Raw genomic sequence first — 23,430 nt, forward strand, 5'->3', positions numbered from 1 at the left:
TAGTAGTAGTAGCTGTAACAGCAGTAGTAGCAGCGACAGTAGTAGTACTGTAGCAGTAAGGATATGAGCGAACCTGGTCAGAAATTGGCAAGTAAGGGTTGTCCCCCTTTGTCTGTATCTACTGTGCTGTTTGGCTACCCTGCATGCTTCGCCTACTCCATACCATTTGTTTCATACAGGTGGAAAAAATATCATATCGTAATGACACAACTATAAGGTATCTCATTTCAAATCTTAATCGTAGATGTACCACATCTAATTTCAATTCTTCATTGTTGATGTGTCAGTTATAATAATTCACGTTTTACGTTTCTCCCAGTACATATGTACCGTAAAAAGCGCAACATGAACCAATCCACTGATCTGTGTCATAACTCGAGTCACTTTATCAACAATAAGAAAATGCGTTGTAAGAAATTTTGCATTTTTGAGTTTGAAATATTAAAAATGTGCTTCAGCGTACATTGTATTGAAAGGTGTAGAATCTTGATTGAAAAATAGTACAATGTCCTTAAAAACAATAAATCTAAATAGATATTAAAATTTAAAATATTAAACAGATGATTTACTCCTTCGATTTCTGGTCATTTAGATTTGTTTCAAGATTTCAAGTTTAAGACACATGAGGACTGTCATTGTTTGGCTAGATATAAACCTGCAGCCCGTGCTTAACATCGTTACACTGTAATCAGGGCAACATCGACCATGAAACCGCTTGCTTGTGTCCACACACGTGTCTGTAGAGAAGTAAACAAATATTTCTTCCCAATGATACAGACATAACGTCGGCATTGCGTCAAAACCTGAAGACTGTCTAACAATGTCGACTGTTCCTGTATGCCAGTGAGCACACATGGTTGACGCTGCACGTCTTCACAGCATGAGAATCTCATCCCTGGATTATTTACGAGTCTGCTAAATTACCATAGCTTAACGCCCCAATCCCTGACAGTTAACAGACCTGGGTTTACTCCGATTCTCCCCCCAACTCTATGGAAAATAAGACAGAAGCCATGTGTGGCAGTGTTGGGTAGTTTCTGACATTGCTGCACTGGGACAAGTTGGGTGCATGAGTTCAAAGCTAAGCGGTATCGATTCACACTGAGTATCTTGAGCTTGCACTGCTAGAAAAGCACAAAGCGCAACACAACGCAGACTCAAAATACATCCGTGTGTCAGAATAATGTTAAAGTCAAAACGGGTTAATATTAATGGTGTAAATCCTGCTGGGGAACCATGCAGGTAGCAGAGGTACCGTAGTCACCTTGGCCCCTTGTGTGGTGACCTTGTCTTGTATGCTGGCGACCATTTTTATATCGTGTCGTTCGACAATAATCAGATATTTACAACTAGTTTTAAGTCAATCTGTGATTTATTGCTACTTATTATACTGTTCTTCGTCGACAGTTTTATAAATACTGTATAAATTGTTCAAGTCACACTATGGCTGAAATATTGCCGATGTGACTTAAATTAAATTCACTCACTCACACTACAGTCCATATTATTTTACACTAAAACATGCCGTGAACTGGAATACTGTTCAAAGCGGCGTAAAACCTAACTCACTTATACTAAAGTAAGCGACTTCCAAGCTAAATCACGGCAGTCTGAATCTGTCAAGGAAATCAGTGGTTGATAGTATGAGCACTATTCAACGCTGCCTTTTATTTTATTTTTCCCGTACGTTTAGTATGGGATGCTGGGATACAGAAGGCGTCCACAGCAATCATGGGTGTGTGATTGAAAGAGGTGAACGCTTTATCCAGCAATATTACAGTTGATCAAGACAAGGTCTAAACCAGATACACAACCAGTGATTGATATTATGAGCAACCATTCACGCCGTAGATTCACCAGCAGTCGGCGTGTTGTGAGGGTTGTTTTGGGGTGTTAAGGGGCCACGGGTTGCCCAATCGCTATGTAGAGTTGCGCCCCTTGGGTGAGCCATGATCAGATGATAGTTGGCTCGAGATTCGACTTGATAATTATACTTGTTTTGTCAGCATCATACCATGGTCGTTAGTGAACACCAAAGTGGCAGTGTCTTGGACCTAAATCACTTCGTACTTCCCTTCCATATTTACCTGACACACCTTAACACAGTAAACTACTTTTATAACGAACACACTTATAACGAACTGACGGATATAACGAACTATTTCTTGGCCCTGTCCATTTGCTGTATATATGCCGTATATATGGTTATGAGAAACTACGGTTATAACGAACTAAAATCAGCGGTCCCTTTGAGTTCGTTATAAGCGTAGTTTACTGTATTTAATGTCACACTACTCAAAGCGGCGTTAACCTATCTCACTCAATGGCCCACGGATAAGCAGTATCAACGACGTCACAAGCGGTAACCGCAGTCATACAGCTGGATTGCGGCGTTAAACAACATTCAGGAATAAGGCACCAGCAGTGACATTCCAAGGCGTAAACTCAATTCATGTGTAATTCGAAGCGGAAGCGATGAATTCATGCAAAGATAAGTTCTTTTATTTCAGAGAGGTTGATGAAGAAAACAACGTGAGAGAGAAAGAGAGAGAGAGAGAGAGAGAGAGAGAGAGAGAGATGGGGGGGGAGAGAGAGATGGGGGGGGGGGGGGGGGGGAGATGGAGGGAGAAAGCAAGAGAATAAGGGAGTGTGAGATCCGGAACCGAATTTAACACACTGTTATATTCTTGCAAGTATTTTTCAAGTAATTTTAGACTGTGAGAAACAGTATTTTTAATTAAGTGACCTTCCTAGCTTTGTCCTTCGTTGTTATTTTCCATCTGCTTTCGAAAATGGAATAGGACTGACTAAATGTCACCGGCGTTTTAAAACGCGGATGTTGAAATTACACATTTCAAATTTATCGAGGTTGAATGGGTGTGTGTAAATTGTTGATGGGCGTTGTCAGGTTCAAAGAACGCATCATGTTTCCAACAGCCCCAGGCTATGATGAGCCATTAAATAATTAAACTCTTATCATGCCCCAATAAGAACACGTTCCATTAAACAATACCTTATAATCCAATATTGGCACTAGAGCACATCGGGGGCGCTTCGGTGTTATCGTCTTCAGATCATAAAAAACATTGTTAGTTCAACAAGTTAAACACTGCCATACAGAAGAGTCAATTGATAGGTTTCCGCTTGACCTACGTTAGCTACATGTACTCTTCAGTAAGGTGTGACGTTGGCGTCGATCTGACGTGGGACCGGCGAACATTCATTCATGATATTTATTATTCTGTTTCATTTCGTTAACTTATGTTTGGCGAGGATTGTTTTCTGACTTAGTACATTGTATTGGATGTCTTTGAACATTATATTTAGTATTACACACAAAATCACTTTGTCTCGTTGTCAGTGGATAGGGAGGGTGTAGTATTGATCTGTGTGGAACCTGTTTGTCAGCATAAATGTCATGACGAAACATGTAGGCCATGACCATCCTCCGGAAACATGTACAGACATTTTGTTTTCATGTACATCCGCCTTGTATCCAGTTGCCTTCTTGCATCCGACATATACCTAGTTGCCTTATTGCATCCGACATATACCCAGTTGCCTTATTGCATCCGACATATACCTAGTTGCCTTGTTACATCCGACATATACCCAGTTGCCTTGTTACATCCGACATATACCTAGTTGCCTTGTTGCATCCGACATATACCTAGTTGCCTTGTTACATCCGACATATACCTAGTTGCCTTGTTGCATCCGACATATACCTAGTTGCCTTGTTACATCCGACATATACCTAGTTGCCTTGTTGCATCCGACATATACCCAGTTGCCTTGTTACATCCGACATATACCTAGTTGCCTTGTTACATCCGACATATACCTAGTTGCCTTGTTACATCCGACATATACCTAGTTGCCTTGTTACATCCGACATATACCTAGTTGCCTTGTTACATCCGACATATACCTAGTTGCCTTGTTACATCCGACATATACCTAGTTGCCTTGTTACATCCGACATATACCTAGTTGCCTTGTTACATGCGACATATACCCAGTTGCCTTGTTACATCCGACATATACCTAGTTGCCTTGTTACATCCGACATATACCTAGTTGCCTTGTTACATCCGACATATACCTAGTTGCCTTATTGCATCCGACATATACCCAGTTACCTTATTGCATCCGACATATACCCAGTTGCCTTATTGCATCCGACATATACCTAGTTGCCTTGTTGCATCTGACATGTACCCAGGTTTTTGTATTGCATCCGCGATATGTCATGTTTTCGTGTTATATAAGCCAGGTATCCGTCATCACTGGACTCTCCGTCTGTCTCTGGTCTTGCATCGACACTCCGCTTATCTCGCATAACGGATAAGTCGATACACCTCTAAAACCACAACGTCCTCCAACGATACAGTCCACCTCGAGGTTACCTGTGAACACTGAGGTGCCCCCAATAAAATCAACACTAATTTAAAAGTCCTCCGTGATCCATTTTGAAAGGTGAACTATTTTAGCAACTCAACAATCTATTCCGACCACGTCAGCCATTGTAACTCATTACCTCACCAACACAGTGTCATGAAGTCGATACACACAACTGATGAAAGGCTTGTTCTAGAAACTGACTATAATGGTTCTTTTTATAGCGTTCAGCGGGGGAAGTCAGAGTATGCAAAGCAGCCAGAGGCAAAGATAGAACAAATACTGAATCGATGGTTTAATCGTGGGACCGTGAGTAAATATTTAACATCCCACGGATAATTGATGCGCCTTGTGGCTGCGACCTTCAACACATTCATGTCGCAACATCAGCGTTGTAAAACAGTATGTTATAAACAGTAGGTAATTCACAATACCAGCTGGTGAGATGATTTGGCATCGTCATTATCTGCTTCTTAAGAACGTTTGATTCAAGTAGTGTTTTCCTGCTTCCTCGAGCCAGGTGATAGCAGCCCCTGTCTCGTAGTTTTCGGGAGATTTAGGGTTAGAATTGGTCATCAGTAGTCTATATATATGCTGTATGACGTGTGTGACGGGGCCGTGTGACGTTGCTGGTATCATTAATTGGTTTGTCTTTGTTGGTATAAGGGGCGGTGGGGTAGCCTTGTGGTTAAAGCGTCCGCTTGTCGCCTTCGATTTTCCATATGGATACAATGTGTGAAGGTCATTTCTGGTGTCCCCCGCCTTGAAATTGCTGAAATATTGCTTCATGCGGCGTAAAACCATACTCACTCCCTCAGTTTTCGGGTTATAAGGGGTTTGGGGTCGATACAAAATGAGTGAGCGAAAAGGGTTTGTTTATGGGAATATCCATGAGACGGTGAACGCATACTGCCTAATAAAGTGAACAATAACGCATGACAGCTAAGCAGACACAGGTACACACGTAAGGTGCTTGGCAAATAGGTGAACTGACAGTGGTTTAAACAGTATGTCAATTCAATGTCGGCCTTTCAACCCAATGTGGGGGATTGAGCACGGAAGTGACGTCGTAGATGCTCACCACTTAAGTAAAACAAACAAACACTGGTGAGATCCAAACCCACCTTCAGGCGACAAGGGGCATAACTCTGCATTGCTGATTATAGCATCTAAGACCACTAGACCACTGGGCTCGTTACAAATACAGTTTACAATATGATCACATAACAAATTACATATATTTTGGGGTATGGTTAAATTACACACACGCAAACACACACACACACACACACACATACACACACACACGCACGCACGCACACACACACACACGCACGCACGCACACACACACACACAGTGGATCCGCAACTGTTCCTAAATATACCGCTAAAAAAACAAAAATCAAAGTCGAGGGAGTGTCCATACTTGTCTTGCGTGTCCGAACGAAACAGGAGCGGCGAATTCATACAAACTTAATCTCTCAAATCATTGTAGCTTTACAATAAGACCAGGTGTTCGCGAGACAGATGACTTGTCCTACCGGTAGCACCCTCCTTGTATTAAGGTCGATGTTACAACGCAGAGATTCTGTGATCTACCAATCCCATGTAGCTCGAATCGGGAAGGTAATGAATGGCGACGTGCATGCACGTGTGTGTGTGGCTGCTTGTACAAGTCCGTACCGGTTTTATAGTGTTTACCCACGGAGGTACCATGCCACAGTTTAACACGAATACCCCACTCAGACACAGTGTACTGACTCCGAACCGACCAGTCCTTGTTTTATCCCCTTAATGCCAAACGCTAGGCAGGGTAACAACAAGTACCATCTTTTAATTTATTTTGGTATGACGCTGCCGGGGATCGAACCACCGACCTTCCGCTCTAAGGGCAGACGCTCTATCCACTAGACCATGCTACCCTCATACTTAATGGATTGATGGAAGGATAATATTGTTAAAAGCTCTTCCTGTTTGAACAAGCGGTATTGTAATCCCACATGTCTCCAGACGGGTGTCGTTTCTTGTGTTCCTGAGCCTGGGTCGATGTCTGTATCAGAGTGAGTGAGTGAGTTGGGTTTAACGCCGCTTTTAACAGTATTCCACTTATATCACGGCGTGTCAGCTTAATGTGGGAGGAAAGCCCGGAGTGATGCATGCCTCAGACGTTTTCCACTTCGGTGAAACCCACGAGCACGGATGTGGTGCTGACAAACCTAGAAACATAATCGGGGCGATCATAGGTTTCTGGCGTCCCAAGGGACGCAACTCTGCACAGCAAATAGCGGCGCCTTAGACGACTGGGCCACCCGTGCCCCCTGTCTGTATCAGAAGGCAGTCAGAAACATAGGTATCATGGCCGCAGTGCCTGTATTACAGATGAATGGCCCAATGACTTAAACACAACCACACCCTTACTGTGACGAATAATTTGCATGTTACTTCGACTTAAAGCTGGGGAAACCCATTGAGGAACCACAAACACGTCCTCGATTATCGAGTGTAATTAACCTCCATTCTACTTTGATATACCCTTGACTCGACCCGTGAAGATCCGGGGTAGAATAGGTCTTCAGCATTCCATCCTTGCTGTAAAAGGTGATTATGCTTGTCGTAAGGCGCGATTAACGGGATCGGGTGGTCATGCTCGCTGACTTGGTTGATGCAAGTCATCGTATCCTAATTGCGTGGATCGATGCTCATGATATCAATCACTGGATTCTCTGGTCCACATTCGATTATTTACAGACCGCCATCATATACTAGTAGCTTGAATATTACAACAAACAACAGACAAACAAAATATCCGGAAGTGACGTAACTACCTTTCTCGATCCTACCCTAGCACAGAATATATCTCGCTCGTGAGAGAAACGTGATTGTCATCTATTTTTACCATTGCGCTATTCAAATATGGCTCTAAACTAAGCTATCGGTCCTGGACCTGGTTTGAAATGTCCAAGAAACTATCGATATCTGATGTAAAATTCGTAAAAAACACTGTATTTGGATTCCGATGGTCACAAGAATTGGGTCATATCCGATGTGCATAGGCAGATGAAGCAATGGACTATGCAGTCAAATAATAATTTCCGTGGAATAATTACAAAACATGTCATTACATAATCTATTTCGATTACTGTATTTCAAAATGAGTGTAGCCACGCTGTAAACCAAAACAAATATGTTTCGTTCGTAAATAAATCCTGGATATGTTTCTTTAATAAAATTGTCATATTATATAGAAATTATAGTAAGACGTGCTTAATTATGTTCAGGGAGCCGTTGTACAAAACAATCTTAAGCCTACGACTGTCGTAAGTCTATGTTATGCGAGCTACGACCACCTTAGCGCTAAGATCGCTTCGTACAACGGCACCTTGGTGTATATATTCAAGGACCGCTTCCGTGGTCTAGTGGTAGAGCGTCCGCCCGGAGAGCGGAAGGTCCGGGGTTCGATCCCCGGCCGTGTTATACCAAAAGACGTTAAAAGATGGTACTTGTTGTTACCCTGTCTGGCGCTCCGCATTAAGGGTCTAAAACAAGGACTGGTCGGCTCGGAGTCAGTATACTGTGTCTGAGTGGGGTATTCATGTTAAACTGTGGCATGGTATCTCAGTGGGCTAGCTCTATAAATCGGCATCAGTCCGGACTAGTACAAGCAGCCACACAAACACACACACGTACATGCACGTCGCTATATAAGTGCAATAACCTTGGACACGACGTTAAACCCCATTTCACCTCACCTCACATATATTCAAGCTAGGAAAATGACCTTTCACCCGTATACCTACCCCGCCCACGAAATGGGGTCAGTCGTGTTATTCTAACACTCAAAGACACCTGTGTGAATTTTATGTTCAAATACCAAAACCCAAGACGGACATCGTCCATTTCTGGGTTGCACTGATAATGAAACACGTCAATGAAATTTGTCATTGCCGATGGAAATCGTTTCGTTCTGTTCCACCGATCTAATTAGCTGACCTGACAGATATTCGAGACCCCCAGTCATTTCTTCCTACTACAATAAACGTTCGTATGTGGTATAGAAACCGCCTCAGAACGAACACGTACGTCAATATTGACAAACGTGTGGTCAGTCTTGTTCTCATTTACGCGCATGCGCAAACTGATTTGTCTGCGTTGTGTTTAGAAAAGGGCTTCTGACGTCACAGTGACCTCAGAAGGACAGAAGTCTATGGTCACACTACCCTAGAGTAAATTCAACCGTAGATTAGTTAACTGTGGTAGGGGTGGGATTAAAATGTCACCCGGGTCAGTCTTTGTGTGTAGTGTCATCGCAAACAAGGTGACTATTTGGTCTGGCGGGTCGTATTTCACTTATCCGTCCAGGGAACTTGAAAGTGGAATGCGGCGGACAATGATCGCGTGGGCCATCTTAAGTTTTGAGATAACCATTATCTTAAAGGCCTGAACTCCCAGCCCCTTTGCTTGTTGAAGTGAAAGATCCGTGTTTGAAGTGTTGTCGCGATACTGTGATTATCCCGTGTGATGAAAATGTATACCCTGATTAGTGAGTGAGTGAGTTGGGTATAACGCCGCTTTTAACAGTTTTCCAGTTATATCACGGCGTGTCACCTTAATGTGTGAGGAAAGCCCGAAGTGATGCAGGTCTCAGACGTTTACCCCTTCGGTGAAACCCACGGGTATGGTGCTGACAAACCTAGAAACATAATCGGGGTGAACCGGGATCCGAACCCACAATCATAGGTTTCTGGCATGTCCAAGGGACGCAACTCTGCACAGCGAATCGCGGCGCCTCAGACGACTGGGCCATCCGTGCTCCATACCCTGATTATCTAGTGGTAATGGTCTAAGACCTTCGTCTCTTATCGCTCCTACATCAAGCTGATATACCTGAAACACTGTTAAAAGCGTTGTTATACCAAACCCCACTCACAAACTAACTGTATTGTCTGCAGCTGTGAAGATCCGGGTTAGAATAGGTCTTCAGCAACCCATACTTGTCGTTAGAGACGACTATGCTTGTCGTAAGAGGTGGCTAACGGGACTGGGTGATCAGGCTCGCTGATTTTATCGATGCATGCCAACGTATGATAATTGCGTGGATCGATGCTCATGATATCAATCACTGGATTGACTGTCGTCATGTAGCTGGACTATTGCTGAGTGCGGCGTTAAACAACAAACAAACAATATATTGTCTGCTAACTACAACAGTATACGTGCATCAGTAATGACTACTCCCGGAAGTGACTGCACAGGTCCATGAACATGGATGAAAATACCCATTGTCAGAATGTGATAATCCCCCACTTAGATCATCTGGTAGTCCCGGCATGTCGAGCACTATATACTCTTCTGAATCACTTGATATTCCTAGACCAATCTGTTCACCTTTAGGATATCAGTCATTCTGTTCACCTTGGTTGACGTCAGTCATTCTGTTCACCATGATTGACTTAAGTTATTCTGTTCACCATGACTGACCTAAGCCATTCTGTTCACCTTGATTGACCTCAGTCATTCTGTTCACCTTGATTGACCTAAGTCATTGCGTTCACCTTGATAGGCCTAAGTCACCCTGTTCACCTTGATTGGCCTAAGTCATTCTGTTCACATTGATTGACCAACGTCATTCTGTTCGCCTTGATTGACGCCAGTCACTCTGTTCACCTTGATTGACCTCAGTCATTCTGTTCACTTTGGTTGACCTCAGTCATTCTGTTCATCTTGATTGACCTCAGACATTCTGTTCACCTTGATTGACCTCAGTCATTCTGTTCACCTTGACTGACCTCGGTCATTCTTTACTGATATCAGTTGATGTGTTCAGCTTAACTGATATCATTCATTCTCTATATCCTTGAATGATATCAGTTATTCTGTTCACCTTGATTGAAATCAGTTATTCTGTTCACCTTGATGTATCTGTTATTCTGTTACCTTAACTGGTATCAGTTATTCTGTTCACCTTAACTGATATCAGTTATTCTGTTCACCTTAATTGATATCAGTGTTTCTGTTCACCTTGATTGATATGAGTTATTCTGTTCACCTTGATTGCTATCAGTTATTCTGTTCACCTTGATGTATCTGTTATTCTGTTACCTTAATTAGTATCAGTTATTCTATTCTGTTCACCTTGATTTATATCAGTTATTCTGTTCACCTTAATTTATATCAGTTATTCTGTTCACCTTAATTGATATCAGTTTTTCTGTTAACCTTGATTGATATCAGTTATTCTGTTCACCTTAAATTGATATCAGTTATTCTGTTCACCTTGATTGGTTCTGAACGTATTGGGATCTTAGCATGCCTAAATCCTGTATGTGGGTTCGAGAATCGCTTGATTATGATTCTAAGTTTGTCAGGACAATCCCCTGCCCATGGGCTACGACAAAGTGTGAACGTCAACGACGTTCTCGCACTGCATGTCATTTGTCTGCAACGGAAGGTAGTTTAAATGCAGGTATAAATAGTATAATAAGGACCAACACCTTTGGGGGCCAAGATACAGTTGCAAGTCATAGTGGTATCATGATGAGGAGTTGTTAATGTTATCAACTGTCTACCCGTGAAATTATATCATTAAATCATTGATGTGCTCACCAGTATCTGTGTTTTATGTTTTCATTGACAGGCTATTGTCTTATAGTCATCTTCAGTCAAAGGTTTGGTCCTTAACAAATGTTGAGTAGTATAATAACCTGAAGATGGAGTTCGGAGTTCGGCTACACAATTATATGTGCGCAAGGCTATATGTGTGATCCTAGTACATTCTAGGATAATGCATTTCCTGCATGAACATAACACCATGAACAAGGCTGTACAATGTGGAAACCTTGATCCACGATTCTATAAAACATTTGTGAACATCCCCATTCTTACGCTCTCATCATTAATAGTACGTTTCTAGATACACCACCTTCTAGCATAATACTCAAGCTAATCGATAGCACTCTCCAACAGATCGATAATGAATTTTACCCATGTGTGAATTTTGTCATGGATTTGATAACCTTGTGGTTTTTTAATAGTCGCCGCGCAGGGTGGTTTAAGTGTACGGCAGCTATCTTAGTGCGACAGGCCCCATTCATATCGTTACCAGTAATTAACTCATAAAACTCGTCATGTGGCTGCGTGCAGCCTATTGAGAACTAAAATAGCTATATCGATAACAATGGAAATCGGTGTCCATGTTGCGCCACATGATGATGTCGTTGTTTGAGGACGTGGTTGTAGACGTAGTAGTATTCCTGGCACTTACATTACGATGACCACATCGCCAGGTCGAGCTGACATTGCTGCGGTTTGAAACTTTAGATCATCTTTAAAGAAAACGTGTTTTTGTTGAAGTCAGCACTTTTCAACATCAGAAAGTTTAATCCTTTTAATTCTTACAAAGGATGCAGGCAAGACGGTGTTGTTCGCTCAAGTCGGGATCATATGTAAAACAGGTTTTCAGAAATGCTTCACGGCCTATAGTGCATTGCAGGGAAGAAGGTGTTTCTTTTTTAAATAGGTGATGTCGTAGTCCAATGACGGAATCTCACTCAGAATTCAGCAGAACAAGCACGGGGCGGGTAGGTGGGGAAGGGACGGTTTGGGTTGTGACAGGGTGGGAAAATGATGGTTTGGGGTGTGACCGAGTGGGAAAATGATGGTTTGGGGTGTGACAGAGTGGGAAAGGAAGGTTTGGGTTTTGGCAGAGCGGGAAAATGATGGTTTGGGGTGTGACAGAGTGGGAAAGGATGGTTTGGGTTTTGGCAGAGTGGGAAAATGATGGTTTGGGGTGTGACACAGTGGGAAAATGATGGTTTGGGGTGTGACAGAGTTGGAAAGGATGGTTTGGGTTTTGGCAGAGTGGGAAAGGATGGTTTGGGTTGTTACAGGGTTGGGAAAGGATGGTTTAGAAATATTGAAACATTTCTATGAGAAAATCTTCAGACAAATAGGTTATTCCATTAGTTTGGCAGCTCGGTGTCACGGGCATAACAAGTCGTGGTGGGTCAGCAAAAGAAAGGTATACACAGTGTGTGTGTGTGTCTGTGTCTATGTGTCTGTATCTTCGCCTATGTTTGTTTGTCGCACTCAACAATATTCCGGCTTTAGCGGTCTGTAAATAATCGAGTCTGAACCAGACATTCCAGTGATTTACATCATGGGCATCGATCTACACAATTGGGATACGATGACATGCATCAGCCAAGTCAGCGAGCTTGACCACCCGATCCCGTTAGTCGCCTCTTACGACAAGCATAGTCGTCTCTTACGACAAGCATGCGTTGCCGAAGACCTATTCTAACCCGGATCTTCGCGGGTAGCGTCTTTGTGATATACTAGTATATAATACATCACCAGGTCCTTATAGGTAAATAATTTTCAAAGTTTATCGATGCATAGATCAGTGTTATGAAGGTCACAGCATTTATAATTGTTTTTTTTCTTTCCGAGAGCGTACACAGTGCTTGTGTTCTGGCCCATCGCTGTACAGGAAGTTCACGTGTGTTCGGTTATCGATCACATCATCTGGTCTCTCGAGCTCTCTCTGACGACTGGCATAGATTTCTGTTGTTCCCGTATGCGCATGGTTGGTTAGGAGCAGGAAATGTAACCAGCTGTGGATATTGGCGATCATTATTAGAAAACCATTTTATGAGGTGGGCTTGTCATAAAATCATTTTTGAGATGCGAATCGATACTATCTTAGTGTTAGTGGAAAGAAATACACTGTTCGATCCCAACCATACATACCACGAGTTTGTGTTTATGAATTACTATCAAAGGGTGATGACGCCAGGTGTCCGCGAAAAGGTAAGCGTATCCTGTCCCATCGGTGACTTCCGTCGCAAACACATGCAAAGGCAAGTAAACTGTACACCTGATAAAACACTGGAACAGTCCACATATTTACCATATGTCATAGCATGTGTAAGGGAAGTTTACAATTGGTGAGGAATTAGTCGATGCCTCTTTGTTGACACTCGAGGATATGGTGCGGACATACGAAGGATCATAATCGGGTCGTGCTAGGGATACGAACCCATGACCAGCTGATCCTGACACGACAAAGGGACACAACTTTACGTATCAAGTTTCTGCGCCTTAGATCACATCAAATCACCATCTATTAACACATTTCGGTTGAACGAGGTTCAAATGTGATCTTATATCTCAGATATTATATCTCCACTAAAAACTCATGTTGACGGGAAAGTTATGTACTATTTTATCACATATAACCCAAGGCTATACGTAGTATCGCTTCCCGTGTGCGTGTTTCACTGGAGGAACAGCTGATATATTAGCTGCCTTTAGGGAAACAGTTTTACGAGATTCGACCTCATTATAGGAAAAAGTCGATGAATCGATTAATGTCCTAGAAAGGAGGTTATCATATTCATTATTTACGCTTCACTGTTTAGGTGTAGAACATTAAAAGTAGGTATCCTGTAAACAGTTTAATAAATATGATTCTGATATTATATTTCAACCTGAATACAACCACTGATAACACAACGATCCGTGATCATTTCACGGACATAATTAACACGATCAATACTTTGAGTATTACCTGTATACTTTCATCATATCCAGTATGTAATATGTGTTTTTCAGTCATGAAAAAGGTTTTAATTTTCAGTAATTCATTTTCAAATAAAGTTCAGCAGTTTTTTGTCGTTTACGCCCAATGGAATCTGTTTCGTCAGATAATCGAGACTGGTTATTTTCAGACATTGACGCTATATATTTACATCACTTTGAACAGCATTATACTATGCAATTTTCATGACAAAATTGAGTTATAATACATAGGATATTGGGTTGTTCCGAGTTCCATACGCCCCGATCCATTGAGCGCCATCACGTGCTATTAAAAACATTATTATTATTCAAGTTACCGTTTTTACGATGATGCAAGATATTTCAATCAGTCCTGAAATTTTAAAAAATAACTATATCATTATAAATTATTCACAACCTTTTAACAGTTTAATACAAAGTATAAAATATAATTTCAAATTCGTCGAATATGGCTCTTCAATACAGTGACGACATCGGTACAATGTGTGAAGTCCATTTCTGGTGTCCTCCTGATATTGCTGGAATATTGCTAAAAGCGGTGTCAAACCAATTCTCACTCACTCACTCATTCTCTCACTCACTCACTCACTCACTCATTCACTCACTCACTGGCCCGAGAAACACCGGTCGCCATATCGATACACACCTGTTATAATGTTGTCAATAACGGACTGGACCTAAACACGACGACCTCATTAATACACGTTTATAGGCGTCAATGGGGAGTGTTGGTGACACGAACATTAGTGGTGGCAGTTGTCTCCTCGTTGTCGCGTCGTAAAATTATCACCGCTTCTCTGCACATGTCGGGACATAATCGCGAGCCTCATCCCATGATCCCCGTGGGTACCTGTCCTTGGCGCCAGCTTGGTCCCTCCTTACACCACGAACATGGTCAGGGGCGAGTCCAGGGACATATCATAAGTCTTAAGTCAGAACGTTCTAAGAAATATCAATATTACTCTCAAATCTTCGAATTGTGTTACGTTATATAAAAAAATATTTTAGCACAGAGAGTACCACTCTTATAGCCCGAGGACGTTTGGTGACATAAGAACTTCCCCCTGTTTAAGACCAATTTCTGACATAAGAGCTACCCAGTTTCACTTTGCTCTCAGCCACTCTCAGAGTCATAATAATAAGTCTTAGCTAAAAGTAACTATCAGATCTATTATAACTACACTCCTACGTGTAACTCTTAGCTAAACGTTACTATCAGATCTATTATAACTACACTCCTACGTGTAACTCTTAGCTAAAGGTTACTATCACATCTATTATAACTACACTCCTACGTGTAAATCTTAGCTAAAAGTAACTATCAGATCTATTAAAACTACATCTTTAAGTGTAACCTTTAGCTAAACGTTACTATCAGATCTATTAAAACTACACCTTTAAGTGTAACCTTTAGCTAAACGTTACTATCAGATCTATTATAACTACACTCCTAAGTGTAACTCTTAGCTGAAGGTTACTATCAGATCTATTATAACTACACTCCTACGTGTAACTCTTAGCTAAACGTTACTATCATATCTATTATAACTACACCTGTAAGTGTAACCTTTAGCTAAACGTTACTATCAGATCTATTATAACTACACTCCTACGTGTAACTCTTAGCTGAAGGTTACTATCACATCTATTATAACTACACTCCTACGTGTAAATCTTAGCTAAAAGTAACTATCAGATCTATTAAAACTACATCTTTAAGTGTAACCTTTAGCTAAACGTTACTATCAGATCTATTAAAACTACACCTTTAAGTGTAACCTTTAGCTAAACGTTACTATCAGATCTATTATAACTACACTCCTAAGTGTAACTCTTAGCTAAAAGTTACTATCACATCTATTATAACTACACTCCTACGTGTAACTCTTAGCTAAAGGTTACTATCACATCTATTATAACTACACTCCTAAGTGTAACTCTTAGCTAAAGGTTACTATCACATCTATTATAAGTACACCTTTAAGTGTAACCTTTAGCTAAACGTTACTATCAGATCTATTATAACTACACTCCTAAGTGTAACTCTTAGCTAAAGGTTACTATCAGATCTATTATAACTACACTCCTACGTGTAACTCTTAGCTAAAGGTTACTATCACATCTATTATAACTACATCTTTAAGTGTAACCTTTAGCTAAACGTTACTATCAGATCTATTATAACTACACTCCTTCGTGTAAGTCTTAGCTAAACGTTACTATCACATCTATTATAACTACACTCCTACGTGTAAGTCTTAGCTAAAGGTTACTATCACATCTATTATAACTACACTCCTACGTATAACTCTTAGCTAAAGGTTACTATCAGATCCATAATGACTACACTCCTACGTGTTCCTATTAGCTAAGAACTATCTCAGTGAGTTAAGATAATTCTTATGAAAATTCTGAGAATCTTTATGAACATGCCAGGGCCTACTTGCTATATGACCGTCGTCAACAACATACAGCAGTAATAGCGCTTAGATTGTTCTGTGTAAGTGAACCCAGGTCCAAGAAGTACTCAGGAGATGAAATACTCCGTGCTGAGAGTTAGTGCGTTTTGCTGCTTTGTCATTACTTGAAATTACTTGAAATTAACGCGAGCGTGAATTAAATGCGAATAATACATTGAGGATTCTAGTGTAAACCCGACAGAGGACATTTTCTTTAAATAAAAATCCACTGATGCTTGAGAGGAGGGGGATGTCACATTTTATATTGAGTCGCATTTTTGGCTAGAGGCCAGCCGTCGCACTCTTTTGGAGACGCATTAATTTCACGATTGACAGTGTTGGTTTTTATACCCGGGTCTTTTGGTGTGACGCTCTAATCCAATAACCTCCACATCGGAGGTATTTGATTGGTTGTACTAATTTTAGTGACGCATCAGTTTCGTTGAACAACATCACAGCGTATTAGGAGCGTATTCTTTATGAATTGTAAAAGAAATGTGTCATCAGTACGACATGTTTTTATTGTGTCAATGACTGTACTAGTGTACAGGAATGACATTATGCTGCTGCAAGGACTACAATGAAGATGTTTTTTAGCTCTAGAACAATGACGCTGCGTGTTTAACACCTTTGTGAAAGTATCTGAAGATTTTAGATTGTTCAAGCCCCATTCTGTTCACTGCTCACACCTGACCAACACAATAACAATATACTTTGTCGTGTAAAAAACACAAACAATTACCCTTCTTGCACATCAGCTTCATTGACAGAATTTATGTAGCGTTGTCTGATGATATATCTTTGCTTAAACTACAACACTTAGTATTGATGCTATAAAAATACCCGTTCACAGAGTCCATTTCCTTACAATGGAACTCCATCAAAACGAAGCTGGACAATGCAAAATGGCGGCGTGTCCGTCAGTGCATGACACATCCAACAATATATCAACATCTAAGCCAGTTCTTGACCACAGGTCATCGGTCAGGTTTAGCTGTCAATCATCCTTAACGCTTTGGTCAATGAATAATCACAATAGCTCAAACCAGTTGGGATATCAATTCAATTTATTTACACCAGGTATGTGTTTCCGCTATGGGGATTAGCATTAACCCCCTGCGGGCCAATACCTGTAATTTCAGTATTTTCAGCTCTCATATCAGTGTATGTTTTTGTGAACGCTGATTCTATGTTGTCTTATCTGTGTCATTATCACCAGGCTGACAAATTGAGACTGTTATCCGAAACCCGGATCAGCAATTTGAGGAACTAAACTAAGATTTTGGGAAATATGATCTACCTATATAGCGTTTCGGTTTAACGTCATTTTCCGACAATATTTCAGTCGTACGGCCTAACAGCTTAATCTGGTAGACGTGAGAGAGTTAGGGTTAACGCCGCTTTGAACAGTATTTCAGTATTTCATTATATTTCAGTATTTCAGCTTGAAGTGATACACGTTCTATACGTTACGCTTTGGTTGAACCAACGAGTACGGTATAGTGCTCAGAAACCTAGAACCATGATCAGGGGTTTCGAACCGACGGTCATAGGATTCTGTCACGCCTAAGGGACACAACTTAACACAGCCACCCGTCTCCCAACCATCCTAGTTGATCTAGTAGAGAAGACAACAATTGTACATGTTTACCGCAATAGCGGAAACAGTGACCACGAATGGTCGATATGGTATTTATATTGATTCTTACACAAGGTGTTTAAGATACTGGGTTGGTTGGTTGGTTAGTTAGTTAGTTAGTTAGTTAGTTAGTTAGTTAGTTAGTTAGTTAGTTAGTTAGTTAGTTAGTTAGTTAGTTAGTTTTGTATAGTTAGTTAGTTGTTTAGTTAGTTAGTTATTTCGTTAGTTAGTTAGTTATTTCGTTAGTTAGTTATTTCGTTAGTTAGTTAGTTATTTCGTTATTTCGTTAGTTATTTCGTCAGTTATTTCGTTAGTTAGTTAGTTAGTTAGTTAGTTAGTTAGTTAGTTTTGTATAGTTAGTTAGTTAGTTAGTTAGTTAGTTAGTTAGTTAGTTAGTTAGTTAGTTAGTTAGTTGACCGTGTTCCAGCTATTTTTGACTATCTGACATGCATCGTGACTTGCAATGATAGATCTGTTAGTTTAAGTTAATTGAAACAATATTAAGTATGTTGTCATCGTCGAATCAACCGAAAGTAAATTCCTGGATTTTAGACTGAAATTTTGTCCAAGTTGTACGTTAAACCAGCCTCACACATCCAATTATATCAAAGTACAATGGCAGCCTTGTATAAACCCTTTTAAGCCTTCACTACTGGAAACCATTTCTCTACACGATCACACTGTATATAATTGCTGGTCAGGCGGAGTGTATGCTACTCGACACCTCAAGGGCCCAAACAATGATTACACTCAATTCAATGGTGTTGTCATTGTTCATCCTCTCCTTGAAGGTCGAATATGCCCAGCATGGTGGAACTGCACGAAATCAACTTTAAGCGACCTTGACCTTCATTCGCGACGGGTGTTACCGTTAGGGTAATCTTTTTTCGAACACCCGGTGTTATCATTGCACATAAACTATCATTCGTGAGTATATATGCATATGTCTGTACTAATCAGCCACCCAATGTCTTTATTGTCACGTGACAGGTATACGCTGATCAATACTCCAAATATGGATTTAGATCTGGGTACAAGGTCATAGGTTCATTTAATACACTATTCGTCTTCAGCTAGACTTCGGTTTCAATTTGAAAAAATAAGCAGTTTAATTTCGTACTTTGAAAACATGTGCTGGACTGATTGCAAGTTCAATGACCAGGACAGCAGATCACCATATGGTTTTGATAAAACAAGTCATTAAACACCAGGGTTCATGTTTCCAGGCAACAACGGACTGACCGCTCGATGGATATCAAGCATTGCGTGTCCCCCCGTGGCCTCACGTCCCTGATTGCAATCATGCGTAGCTTTACCTTACAGGTATACACACCTGTGCAAGTGATATAAAATATTGACGTGGACGCCAGATGAACCTAGGTCACAGCGAGAGGTTTCTGGGGCCACTCATGCAGAGCTGGAAACCAGGTCATCGGACTCTAAAGTGCAGCGTGAACTGTGGACTCGGTAGCTGGTGGAAATATCGCATTGATCTGGGGATAGGTTGCTGTGTTAGTATGCAGATGTGATTTGTGTATATTTTTTAGTGTTCTTGGGAGTCATTAATTATCTGTTTGTGACACCCTATTGATACCCTGATACCAACCCAACAACTCACCCAGAGACCCAACTAGCAACCCACCTAGACACCTACCCAACAACTCACCCAGACACCCACCCAGACACCCATCCAGACACCTACCCAGACACCTACACATCGACCTACCCAGACACCTACACATCAACCCACCCAGACACCTACCCAGTGACTCACACAGACACCTACCCTATACCCAAAATGTTAAATAATTGTATTAGATACGTTCAAAGTGAGTGAGGGAGTGAGTGAGTTGGGTTTAACGCCGCTTTTAACAGTATACCAGTTATATCAAGGCGTGTCAGCTTAATGTGGGAGGAAAGCCCAAAGTGGTACAGGTCTCAGACGTTTACCACTTCGTCGAAACCCACGAGCACAGGTATGGTGCTGACAAACCTAGAAACATAATCGGGGCGAACCGGGATTCGAACCCACAATCATAGGTTTCTGGCGTGCCCAATGGACAACTCTACACAGCGTGCCACCCGTGCCCCCAGATACGTTTTAAGCTGTTTGCCTACTAAAAACCAAACGTATTTATTACGCACGTGTGGGGCCCGGCTACAACATACTGCCGCCCATATTGAGGATATGCTATGTCATGTAGATAAACACTGTAAACCACCCATATAGTATTATTTTCAACTACCTACTGCATGCTAAGCATATATTTCAAGGTCCAAATGATCGACAGGTCTTGCGTGAAATCTTCTTGAAGTGTAGTGTGTCTAACAGATACTTGTATTTATAGTCACCAACCCGAAAAATGAATTTCTGCTCCAGCTGATACTGTCTGATCGCAAATAATAGAATTACCATAATTTTCTGAAGTATTTGCAACAACATGGGCGGTTGGTAAATGTTATCAAGGCTTAAGGTCTCAAACTGCTGAGAAAGGAATTTTCCATCTGGTGTAACCCCTTGCTTACTTCAAAAGGATTGTTCATGTCATTTTGAACATTTATTGTGATTAGTTCGATGTTTGGAAAGGCTTATAAATGAGTAAACATTTGGTATGAACAGACAACGTTAAAGGTTCAATTACCTATGCCACACGCTAATATCTCTACAAGGACACAATTCCGAGCTTTTTGTTAGTGTAAACAAATGAAATTTTAATGGTTTAAATCAACATACGCGTTTCTCTGACCCCTGTCTGATCAGTATTCTGATTTTAATCCGCTTATAATATCGTCGTTTTTTAACAGTATGTCGTTTTCTTAGAGCATTATAGAACTTACAACGACTAGTTGCCGTGGCAAATGGGCACATATACGTTAAGGACGGATTTAATTACGTTGTGTTTGTTGTTGTTTGGTTGTTTGGTTCTGTGGGAGGGGTGTTGGGTCCGTGCTCTGTGGATTTGGGTGTAATCTCTTTTTATGACAATATTTTTCAATTAGTTTATTTGGCATCACAACTAGATCGCTTTCGGACCACATTAAGCTGACACGCCGTGATATAACTGGAATACTGTTCAAAGACTGGGGGCGGTCGGGTAGCCTAGTGGTTAAAGCGTTCGCTCGTCACGCCGAAGACCCGGGTTCGATTCCCGACATGGGTACAATGTGTGAAGCCCATTTCTGGTGTCCCCTGCCGTGATATTGCTCGAATATTGCTAAAAGCGGCGTAAAACCATACTCAATCACTCACTCACTCAAAGACGGCGTTAAACCGAACTCACCCCCTTCACTCTCTTACTCACGACTCGGTCGGTACAATATATCCTGTTTGATGCTATAACCAGCTTAACATTTAAACACGTTAGGTGTTATAAGACCCATAACAACAACCACGATCATATTATATCCTTCAGTAATCGGACCAACGTCATGGCTAACCACGAGGTAAACCTCGTTAGGATTATTTAAAACTTGTTGCAAACAATTTTACAATCAAAGAGAAGATATATGATTCATTTCTCAACGTCAATGCTTACAAAATAAATATATCTACATCATGCAAATGAGAGTACCTGTTCCCAAGACGACCGAGGTATGGTGCCCTATCTTTCCTTATATCGAGGGATCTAGTGAAATTCAAATTAGCATGGTCTTCTCATTAATGGAAAAACTGCCGAAGTTGCATTTTGTGAAAAGAAGGTTCATTAAGTTTGTCAGTGCCCGTAGCTTAACGAGTAGGGCAAGTTATAGCACATTCTTGCTTGACTTCGCTTTAAGCGCCTATCTTGTCAATCGAACGTGACACCCTGACGGTGGCTGCGGTGAAAGAGAGTGAGTCACAGAGTCGTCTATGTGAATACCTGGATTATATAGAAACATTAAAAAATATACGTTCTCACGTTTTCTAGCGTGTTGTATTCGTGAATCTGGGTCATTCGTGTTGCTGTTACTGAGCATCGTGATTCGACAGGAATCGATCATCTTTCCCACAATAGAACTGTACACTGTCAAAAGTGTGTCATTGTGTATGTGTGTGAGAACAGCGTCCCCGGACACTATTTTATGATGAAATGTATATGGAAAATATTAACTTCGACTTTATTTAACAATATAGATATTTAACATCGATCTTATAAAATGATTTACAAAAAAGTATATCGTCGTCAAATTAATCATTAAGCATTACATTTAATCGATGTGTTTTAAGTATATATACGTGCTCAATGTAAGTCCAAGTATCGGCTTAATGAATGCATCTTAGAATCAATGAAGAAAACAATTATAAAAATATTATACGAGCTTAACGGGTATTGATATCTACCCACATCAAAATGAATGAATTTAAGATATATTTGCTCAACAAACATATCATCCTTCAAACTATTTACACAAATATTTTCAAATTATTTTTTATACAATATAACCGCATCACGTAGCAACCCCAATAAAACCCTATGGGCGTAGATGATCCTTTATTGACAGCCTAGAAGTTTACAATACCGCCAGAGATTACACAGGTCAATGACTTCAATGCCATTATTGCGTGGTGAAAAGAGGCCAGGTGTAGGAATACATCGCCTACAATGTGAAAGGTCAACATTGACTTGTACTGTGTCACATTATGACCACTACGTTGTCCACGTGAACTAAATTTGTGATGATCACAAACGCAATGTGATCATAAACATACATTGACCCCCACAATCCCGCAAACCCACATCCGCTACCCACCTCCACCCCACCCCTTTAATCCGGGTGGTATCGTTGCTACTGGATTAATATCATCCGGATTAACGAATCACTGTTACGGAATCATGCTCTTTTAATTTTATAACGTTCCATACAGTAATAGGAAGATTTTTAAACGGGGTTTACTTTATACAAAATTTTGTTATTTTTAAAAATAAGCTGTAAAGTTGATATTTATGCTGTTGAATCGTTAATTTTTTTTGTAAGCTAAATAGTCATACTCATTTAAATGAAATAAAGTGTATAGAATATGCTATAATTTTTACACCTAAATTTTTGTTTCAAAGTCCTTATAAGTTAAATACTCTTGTAAGCTAGACGGATGATAAAACTGAGGTACAAGAGACACCTTGTTTAGTGACATGTCACAATGCTTTTATGCACACGCTGACCCCTTTCTGTACTGAAAATACCAGTGATAACTTAATAACGTGTACTGTAAGCAAACACATCACAGCCACGTGTACTCCTCGGCATTATCATTGCTGCTGAAGCAGATGGGCGTGGTCACTAATGGATGGGCGTGGTTAGAAACATCATTGTTGATGAAGCAGGGAGGCGCGGTCAATAATTGATGAGGTGGTCAGCGTGGTCATTGGGTAC

Source organism: Haliotis cracherodii, unplaced genomic scaffold (assembly GCF_022045235.1).
Source record: "Haliotis cracherodii isolate W230 unplaced genomic scaffold, xgHalCrac1.p SCAF_13, whole genome shotgun sequence".
NCBI classification, from domain to species: Eukaryota; Metazoa; Mollusca; class Gastropoda; order Lepetellida; family Haliotidae; genus Haliotis; species Haliotis cracherodii.